Consider the following 9,658-nt stretch of genomic DNA (forward strand, 5'->3'; position numbering starts at 1 on the left):
AGCTACCTCAACCTGATAATAACCAGACTTAAGGTCCATGACAGAAAACCACTTCGCCCCACTGAGAGCTGTGAATGTTTCCTCAATATTTGGGAGGGCGTATGCATCTCTTATGGTCCTCAAATTTAACTTGCGATAGTCTATGCATAGCCTGATGGATCCGTCCCTCTTTTTAACCAATACAATTGGTGAAGCAAAGGGGCTTTGAGACTCACGGATTATACCTGCGTCAAGTAGCTGTCTGAGATGCTGCTTCACTGCTTCTCTGTCGCTTGGGTGAATGGGCCTTGGACGTTCTTTGAAGGGTGTCTCATCGTGTAACCGGATCTGATGCTTTACAGCAGTAGTGTGGCCGTGCGACATGTCATCAAGAGCAAAAACATCAGAAATGGATAGTAACTTTTCCCGGATGCGCTCTTTCCATTCCTCTGAGATGGGAGACTCGTCAAGATCGAAGATGAATCTACTGGTCTCCTGTCCCGGTTGATTTAGGGAAACTTGAGGTTTAACAGGTGTAAAAGGGGACACCTGCTGGGCTACACAAGCTTGTGCAAGAACGCTGGTTGGCCGCAGTGTCACGCTACGTTCACCCACATTATGTACAATGACAGGCACTTTGGTACTGGCCCTAAAAGGAATGTCTACAAAAACGGACTCGATCAGCAGGCCTCCTGGCAACTTGTACTGCTCATGCTGTTCAAGCACAAAGCTCGTGTATGGGTTTGTTCTTCTTAATCTCACATTTCCCATGAGACATGTTTTCTGGTTTGGAAGAATTGTGACAGGCTTCTTACTATGCAGCATTACCGGGTAGGGATCGGTATCATTTCTCTGAGCCTGGGCAACATGTTGTAGGATCATTGCAAACTCTTTGGAGCGTATTCCTTGAATAAACGCAGGCCCATTTTGCTCCACTAATTGTTCATAAAGTCGCAAAAGTACATTTGTCCCAATCAGCAATGGAATTTTACTGTTAAAGTGGCATTCGGGAACTACGAGTGCTAGTACGACCAACTCCTGCTCTTCTCCTATCATATGTCGTGGGAAGGAAATGTGCGTCTGAATGTAGCCGAGGTGATTTTTTCTTAGCGCTGTTACTATTTCCTACGGACCTAGAACGCACCGCAGCATTGATATGACGTCTCATCTCGTACGAGAGACGTAGAGAACTTTCTAGCATTTTGTTTCATGCGAGTTGAAGGAGAAAGGCTCTGAATAGACCATACTGGTCCGTTGAACTTTTTTGTGTGAACTGTGAGCGAATGGAGTTCAAATCCTGTGGTGTTTTCTTGCCAAGGAAATTCGATTTATTTTGAGACTATCGATCCTGGTGAGTTTTTTGTCGAATGTGCCTAATTAACATTCCTGTGTCAATGTATCTCATGATGTTTAACTGAAAAAAACAGTCAGGATGAAGGTTTGTGAACGTTGAGATTGTTATTAGCTAATGGTGAGATATAACTGAAAAAATTAAAGCATTGTAAACTATTTTACTCGCACATGCCTTCCTAGCAAGTGTACTACCTAGTGAGATAAGCTAACAGGCTCACGAAGGACTCCATGTGTGTTAGATACACGTATTTTCTTTTATTCTATTTAATTTCTTTTTCACTGGACGATTGTTGCACTGTTGTTTTTGGGGCCACATTGAATGATTGCTCTGCACGTTTCGTGCAGGCTGTTTTTTTTCTGGGACTAAAAGAATCGTCTAAAGCTTGAACTGCACCGGCAGTGGATTGGATACTTCCTAGGACGCCGGCGAGTGACGTTGGATTCCCGTGGCCACCTATTTCCCTGGAGGGTGGTAGGACCGTCAAGAGGATTTTTTTTGGACAAATCTTTTTTTCCTTTTTGTTTGTTTTTTCTGAGATCTCAGACATTTTTTTTGTGGGTCAGATCTGACACCAATTTTGACACAAACTAACACGAATATATGTTTAAAGAGAGATTGAATGTTCTGAATATTGGGGAGTTTGGGATATATAAATACAACTGTTCACATATTCCTGTTAATTGTTCTAAGTGTGTCTTGTTTCTATTGGAGGTTTATTATTGCTCTAAGTAGAGTTGCTGCCGCCAATCTCCCTGCAACCCAAGATAGATGAGTCTTGAGTTGAATACTTACAAATAATTGGTACACACAAACAAATTCTGATTTATTTTACTTAGCTTGAGTGTGACGCTGCTTAGTTCAATTGTGGTGGTTACACATAGTTGTCATGCAAGTTTTCTTTTCCTATTTGTGAATCGTTTGTACATGGAACAATAGGAAAGTAATTATATTGTTTGTTGCTCCGGGGACGTGTTTGAGAGTTGCACTGTTCATATTCATGCGCTCTTTACGTGGCAAGTGCCGTCGGACATTATTGACAAGCTGAATTTTGTTTGTCGGCTGAATAAGAAGGTAAACTTTCCGCTGTAAGATTACAAGTTAATATCTTGCTAATTTTGTGTCTATAGTTGTGGCAATAGTTAATATTTTCCGTTCTAATTGTCAGTTTCTGAAGTGACTTTTCTGCCAACATTTGAAGCTCATTCCCCTCAGGATTATTGTGCAGTCATCGAGGTATGTTTTGCTGCTAACGAATATGTTTACACTCGTTTACTTGATAGTGTTGCTATACTTTTCTTTTCATTATCTTTGTAAATATTGTATATTGCAGTTGTATATTTATATTTTTGTATGTTTTATAGTTTGACGGTGACAAATTAATAAATGTCAGCTGTGTAAGAAGATTCGAGACTGTGATGATTATCTGACGGGTGTGACAACGGCACAGTGTATGATTGGTTATCATGATGGCCGTGGTCGTGGGTGTGATTCCGGCCCCGGCCTTCCTGTGTTGACTTTGCATATTCTTTCCGTGCCTGCGTGGGTTTTTTCGGGTATTCAGGTTTCCCCCCCACATTACAAAAACATGCATGGCAGGTTGCTCTAAATTGTCCCTAGGTGTGAGTGTGAGTGTGGATGCTTGTTCGTCTCTGTGTGCCCTGGGATTGGCTGGCAACCAGTTCAGGGTGTACCATGCTTACTGCCCGAAGATAGCTGGGATGAGCTCCAGCACCACCCGCAACCCTTATGAGGAGAAGCGGTAACAGATAATGGATGGCTGGACAGATGGATGTTTATGTACATTTTCTTTGTACATAGTACAAAATGTAAAACATTTTTGGGTTTAAAAAAATGAATTTTCATAAACGGAATTACACAAATAATTATATTTGATGGCATGTAGTTCAGCAGGTCTTGCCTTATTTGAACCATTTTTAACAACTTGAAAAAGGACTGCCTCCCTCTCAAAACATCTTTACTTCCTTGCATTTATTTGCCCAAAGTCAGCTGAGATAGGGTCCAGCACCCACCCCGTGGTGTTGATGTTGACACATGATTCTTTCACATACCATTAGAGGGAGCCTGCATGCCACAAAAGAGTCACTGGTCAAGAAGTGTACATTTTGATAAAACCCCGCAAGAACACGATCACTGTTTCATTATTCCAGACAGTACAGAATGCAAGGTGACCATATTTGCATGTGATAAGATTAGCATTAATAAATGTATCGTAACCTGAGAACCAAAAAAAGCTACAAATCGCAACAAAATGCCTTCAATTATTTTGCAGGAAATGACAGTCATGGCGGTTCACCCCACAGCCCTCCCTCAGATTTTTATGCCACACGCATGTGGCTACTGACAATGTGCTCCCTGCTTTAACCATACTGAAAATGACAAAAGAAGTTCGAAACCACCAAGGACAAGATTACTAGTCACTTATGGCTGGATTCACTCCTAAAATCTTGATCTGCCGAGGGCAGCAATAGATTGAGGATTGGTTTCATTACTTAAAGGGAATGTTAACCCTAATGATTTTTTTAAAGAATACACTCATGTAAACAACAGTAAAAACTTGTCATTATTCTAGACATTTAATTTCCAGAATAAGAGTTATATGTATACCTCAACCTCAGGGGGACTTCGGTGATAGCCGATGTGTCTTACATCGCCCTACATATGAATACAGTACCAATGCTGAACCCAGATGTCCTAAAAGCATTGCATATTAATTTGGTGTGAAAATGAGTCACCGAAAGAACCCCAGACGAGCTCACATCATACATATTTATATATATTTTCTCCAATATTATGTTTGATTTATACAGTGCCTCTCAAGGCACCAACCTCAAGGTTTGATCTTCACAGACGAACTTGTGGGGGCTGAATTTGAAGTTGTCCATAGTCCATAGTTGTCCAATCAAATGAAGCCACTTCGCTGTTATATTCCGCTTTTGTGGAAATTTGAAAGCATTTGGAATCATAAAAAGAAAAAAAAATCTTGAAGCATTTCTAATTGTTGTTAGTGCACAGACTGATTTTTTGATATGGGGCAGGGGTGTGAGGAGAAAGGGATAACTAAGACACAAGTCATTCCCTCAATAGTAAATGGACAATCTATACTAGGAGTGTCCAAACTCTGCCCTCAATGGCCGCTTTCCTGCCTGTTTTCCATCACTCCTTACTAAAACGCACCTGATTCAAATGATGAGCTCATCAGCAAATTCTGAAGAAGCAGGATTACAATCCTGGACATCCCTGATCTATACAGTACTCAAAACGTTTTACACAGCTTCATAACTTATTAACAGTGCTGGGCAGTCCGGCCCTGCCGGACACCCATTTTGGGGGCGGGGGGTGGTTGGAAACAAATTTTTAAAAAAGGGCTCGACTAAGCTAGGCCGAAGGTGGATGTTAGTCCGGCCCACTAATCGGACCTCGTGCGTGTGATGTGGTCGCGAGGCGGCCAGAAGTTCATCTCAACTTACTCTGTGAAATGGGCAAACGACAAAAATTGCCACGGCACGCGTCAAAAGCACCAATGGGGTCGGTGGCAGACAATTTTTATGAATAAGGCCAGGGTTGAGGCCGGAAGGCGGGGGACTGACTGGCAAAAAAGTGCCCTGCTCTGCTTCTTAATAAAATCAGCAGACACACTATTGTAACTACAAAATAGTTCCTTGTAATTTCAAATGTGTTACCCTAAATACAATCTCACGTTGCATTGTGGCCAATAATACAATGCAATACAGGACAACTTAATTTATATAGCGCATTTCACAATAGCTGGAGCTGTAACAAAGCGCTTTCCATATGCTGTAATATAAATTATCGGGAAATTAGAACACTGTTAAAGAAATTTAAGTTTGTATTTTCATCTGTTAGTTTTGTTGTTTAGTTTGTCATCTTAGCAAGTTTCAAACTATAACTAATCTTACAGGCCCCCTTTGTTGCACATGCATTCGTATCTTTCTGGCCTCAAATTGAACTGTCCTATGGGTGCCAGGTACGGCTCCTCGCGAATGTGACTCCCCAACGCCAGAGCCCTTTTCTGTGAACACCTCCCTTGAGGTGTTGATGACCTCTTAGACCCTTAGCAGATAAAGAGAGACTCACTCGCTTCTAAGGCCGTAACTTATGACTTGGGGAGGTTCAGCACAAGGCTTGGTACCTCTAAAGCAACAATATCGTCATGGCCAGAGAGATAACTTGTATGTGTCAGGCCTTGTGAAAATACACCATACACCAAAAGATGTCTTGTAATCTGAAACCATTAGAATAGGCTGGAAGAGTGTGATGGAGTCAAATGTCAAGTTTCCCATTCTGTATTGCATATTCAAATTGCTTATGCTGATGCAAATAAAAACCATGTGTGCAGTCGAACACGCTGGCTTCGCCTCGGAGTTCGAGGGCTGCCCCGCGCGTAAATGACAGACAAACTTGGCTGGTTGATTCATTTGTTCAGGCTTGTTTTGATAGAAACATCCCTGACATTACTTGGTCCTTCGAATGCCGGATGAAAACGTGTGATCTGCGGTGGACGATTGACGACGACTGAAAACGGCGCCATCGTGAAAAGTCCTCTCTTCCAGGAGGCCGGTCCTCGGCCATCCTCCACCGGAGAGAACACAGACTTCATCCATGAACCGCGAGTGTCTCGACCAGCGAAGAGATTGTCACAGGTCAGTGGTTGTATACAACAGATAGTAAAAAACTTGAGTTTTCAGGTTTTTGAAGGATAGTAGGGTTTCAGGGAGTTCCTTTACCCGAAGAGATAGTACATCTTAGCTTTGTTATTTTCTGGAAGAAATACAGATTTAACTTTGCTATTTTGGAAGGCTTGTTGGAAGACTCGGATAGTACAGAATTAACTGTTGTTTTTTTCTGGAAGGCAGATTAAGGCATTCCTTGTCTGGTAGAGAGTACAAGTGTAGTTGATTATATCTGCTCGGATAGTACAGAATTAACTGTTGTTATTTCTGGAAGGCAGATTTAGGGGTTCTTATTTCTGGTAGAGTACAGATGTAATTATTACTATATTTGGAAGTGATAGTACAACGTTTATTTATAGAAGACGAAAATAGTTTATCTATTTTCACAGACACAGAAATGATCAATCTGTGAGTGTGTATGTGCATTGTATGAATGTCCAACGTTTGAGAAAACTAAAACTGACCGAGGGTTGTGAGTAAAAACACCCAGGAATACCCGCTCCAAATTGGGAGTAGAAGCTTGGTATTCAACCCAAAGTCAGGCAATTTGAATTTTTCTCAACACTGAGGAACCATAACTAGACACCATAACAATTAAGACTGTCAGAAATGGCGGCAAAATTGATGAAGGAAGTTAACTGTCAACTTTCCGAATTTGAAATAAAGGAAAAATGTAGGTTAGCTGAAATTGAAAAATATTGATGAGCTTCTCGTTTGTAGCTGTTCAATGTTGAGAACTGTGTGTGTTGTTTTGTGGGCCCGTGTATATGTCTGTGTCTGACTATGTGTGTGTGTGAGAACAAAGAAGAGAAAGGGTGGGGGTTGAGTCAGTGAGCTGGAGTGTGTGCGAGTGTGTCGGGTGAGTAGATCATTTTGTTTGCGGAGGTTTGCGAAAAAACTGTATGCAAAGTGAGTGAATGGTGTGATTGGGGATTACAAATACCATTTGGTATTTAATCCCATGTAATACAGTAGGATTATAAACAGCGGACTGTTGTGGATGTAATAGACAAGAAATCTCCACCTGAAAAAGTTGAAGTGAGAATTGCCACAACAGGAAAATTGAGTTGCTGTCCAACTGATGAGAAACCAGTTTTAGAACACCCTAGGTGTTGACAAACTGGTCCAATTTCCTAAAATTGAGGTATTCGGTAGTATAGTAAAGTTCAGGGAAGCTTTGCAGTGTAGAGATTGGAAGTTAATAAGAAAAGAAGAGGAATGTTTAAAGAAAAATGGAGAGTGTGTAGAGAAGGGATATGAACAATTAATGTGTGTCATAGGCAGATTTGCAAGTGGAAAACTGTATAGAGTAACAGAGGGATGTAAGACACTGAGTTGGGTGCATGAATTGAAAGAGAGAAGTAGGTGTTATGAAAGATTGAATGAAGGTTTTGAAAGTGAACATGAGGAATCTTTGCAAAAGCATAGGTGTTTCCTGATTTTGAAATTTTTAATTCAACACATTGGTAGCTTTGAGTGGTTGTGGAAAGACTACAGTGAATTTGGAAATTGGGAGAAGAAAAGCCTTTGCAGGAGGCAAAGAGGAGGGGTGGTCATAAATCAGGGGCGTGCAGAAGGAGCAGCCTGTGGAGAGGTCCCAGGTGCGGAGAAGGAAAGAGAGAGAGACTTTAGTGATTGAAGGCTGTGTCATTTGAATGAGAGAAGGAGGATAGAAATTAGATCCTGCTTTTTGGTGAATTGAAGAAAGAGTTTATATTTCATATTTCAGTTGATAATTTTTGGATCAAAGTAGAACAGAAATGGAAAATGACACAGGAAAAAAGATGGAAATTTAGTTAGAAGGGCTATAAATTTCATTAAAGCATAGAAGGAATTAGAAACTACAATAACAGTAATGGGCACTTGTCCACTTTAAGGTAAAATTGGTTAAAGTGAAATGAGTCAAAAGATTCGGAAAAATTGGAAATAAAATAGAATTAACAAGTTCACTTTTGTGATAAGAAATTTGTGATTAGGTGAAAAAGGAAAAGAAAATCACAGGTTTTTCGAATAGAACAACATAATTTAAATTGGCCAGCTTGTAAAATGGAAAAGAAAATCCTAAATTATGCAGAAAATAATGAACGTGTCGAACAGGAAAAGAAAAAAACTGAACGTCTTGATAAAAAACATAAATTTTTCGGGACCGAGTCGTGATAACAAAGAAGAATTACGTGGACAAAAATACAAAAAAAGAAGTCCAGTTGACTTGTCCAAATTGTCACCCAAACATCAACAGTGGTTCAAGGAAGGCAAGCGTTTCAATTGCGGAAAAAAAGGTCATCTTGCTCGTCATTGTGGGGGAAAAGTTAAGCCCAGTCGACGCCATGTTGACGATTCACCTGAAAATGAATGACTAGGCCGGGACCCCAGTGGGCCTTCGGACTGCGAGTTGATGTCCAAACCTCTGGATTCCCCCTCTGACAGTGACAACAGTGAGGACATTGAGGAAGAGATTAAACATATGTTTGACCTCGAGAATTACTTAATGTGTCATCAAATTGAACCAACGATATAATCTGAACTAAAGATAAGATGCAGCTGTTAAAAAAGGAAAGTCACATATTTAGGCCGCATTTTGACTGAAAAGGGGCGCATTTTTGGGGACAAGCAAAAAGAAGTCGTTGCCCGAGCCCTAAAACCAATAACAAAGAAGTAAATAATGACCTTTATAGGTGTATGCAATTATTGCCAGGCATGGATTGCGAATTACTGAGAAATCACACGACCATTGCTGGACATCATTTATGACAAGCCAATGACATTTGAGAAGAAAAAAAAAATGTTTGAACACTTGAGGCTGACAAGCTTTTGAACTTGTCAAGCGTGAACTCATTGATTAAGATGTATTAGCACTACCAAATTACTATGAGCCATTTGAGCAAACAGTGACTTCAAAAAATGGTTTCATGACCTTGTGTGGCTGCAGACGCGCAGGGCTCATGAAATCACTTGCATATTAGTCACAACAATCGGATCAAGCAGTTTTCACTGCTGCTTTAAGGAATAAAAAAAAATGACATTCCATCACACGACATTCACATTGCACAGCGACTTAATTGTCACAGGGATATTACGCTAATAAGGTGCGATGCATTTCAGCCCAGCGTCATTTTGTTTTCCGCACCATTAGAAGGCATCACACGACTGTGGAGCCGCTCCAAATTATCACGAACCCCCGACTTGACCTTTTGTTTTTTTGACATTCTTTTTCCTTTTTCCTCCCGACTGGAGGAAATCAGACTTGTAACACAGACCAGGTGCGCTTTCAGACTGATAAGAAAGTGACTGAGAACCAAGGTTGTAGGAAGAAATCACGCTGACTTTTATGCGATGGGAGTATTAGTAGTCTGATACCAGCAGATAACTTGTAAAAGAGAAATTGTTCGGATAAGCAGGAAGAGCGTAGGCGGTTGTGAGCTAATTAAGATTTGGGGTTTTCCATTTTGTATGAGTTGTATGGTTACAATGTGGACTGACAAATGTTTATGTGTTCTGTCGATATTGGGCAAACGGCGCTTTAAAAAATCACAGAAGATGAAAGAAAAGTTGTGCATAAAGCACGTCTAAATAAGTATTTGTAAACGCAAAATTCTCTGAACAGAAAATGACA

General features: G+C 40.6%; 2 long non-coding RNA genes across 2 annotated transcripts; both read left to right on the forward strand.

Annotated features, from left to right (window-relative positions):
- Positions 1-1,080: 1,080 nt before the first annotated feature.
- On the forward strand, positions 1,081-2,013 carry LOC148327783 (uncharacterized). Its single transcript, XR_015845846.1, has 2 exons — positions 1,081-1,330; positions 1,678-2,013. It is a non-coding gene; the product is annotated as an uncharacterized LOC148327783 (long non-coding RNA).
- A 319-nt stretch (positions 2,014-2,332) lies between these two features.
- Positions 2,333-2,736, forward strand: LOC148327784 (uncharacterized). The gene is made up of 2 exons (XR_015845735.1): positions 2,333-2,404; positions 2,499-2,736. It is a non-coding gene; the product is annotated as an uncharacterized LOC148327784 (long non-coding RNA).
- The last annotated feature ends 6,922 nt before the right edge of the window (positions 2,737-9,658 follow it).

This window comes from Idiotropiscis lumnitzeri, chromosome 11 (assembly GCF_059441095.1).
Source record: "Idiotropiscis lumnitzeri isolate Australia: NSW breed Sydney's pygmy pipehorse chromosome 11, RoL_Ilum_1.0, whole genome shotgun sequence".
NCBI classification, from domain to species: Eukaryota; Metazoa; Chordata; class Actinopteri; order Syngnathiformes; family Syngnathidae; genus Idiotropiscis; species Idiotropiscis lumnitzeri.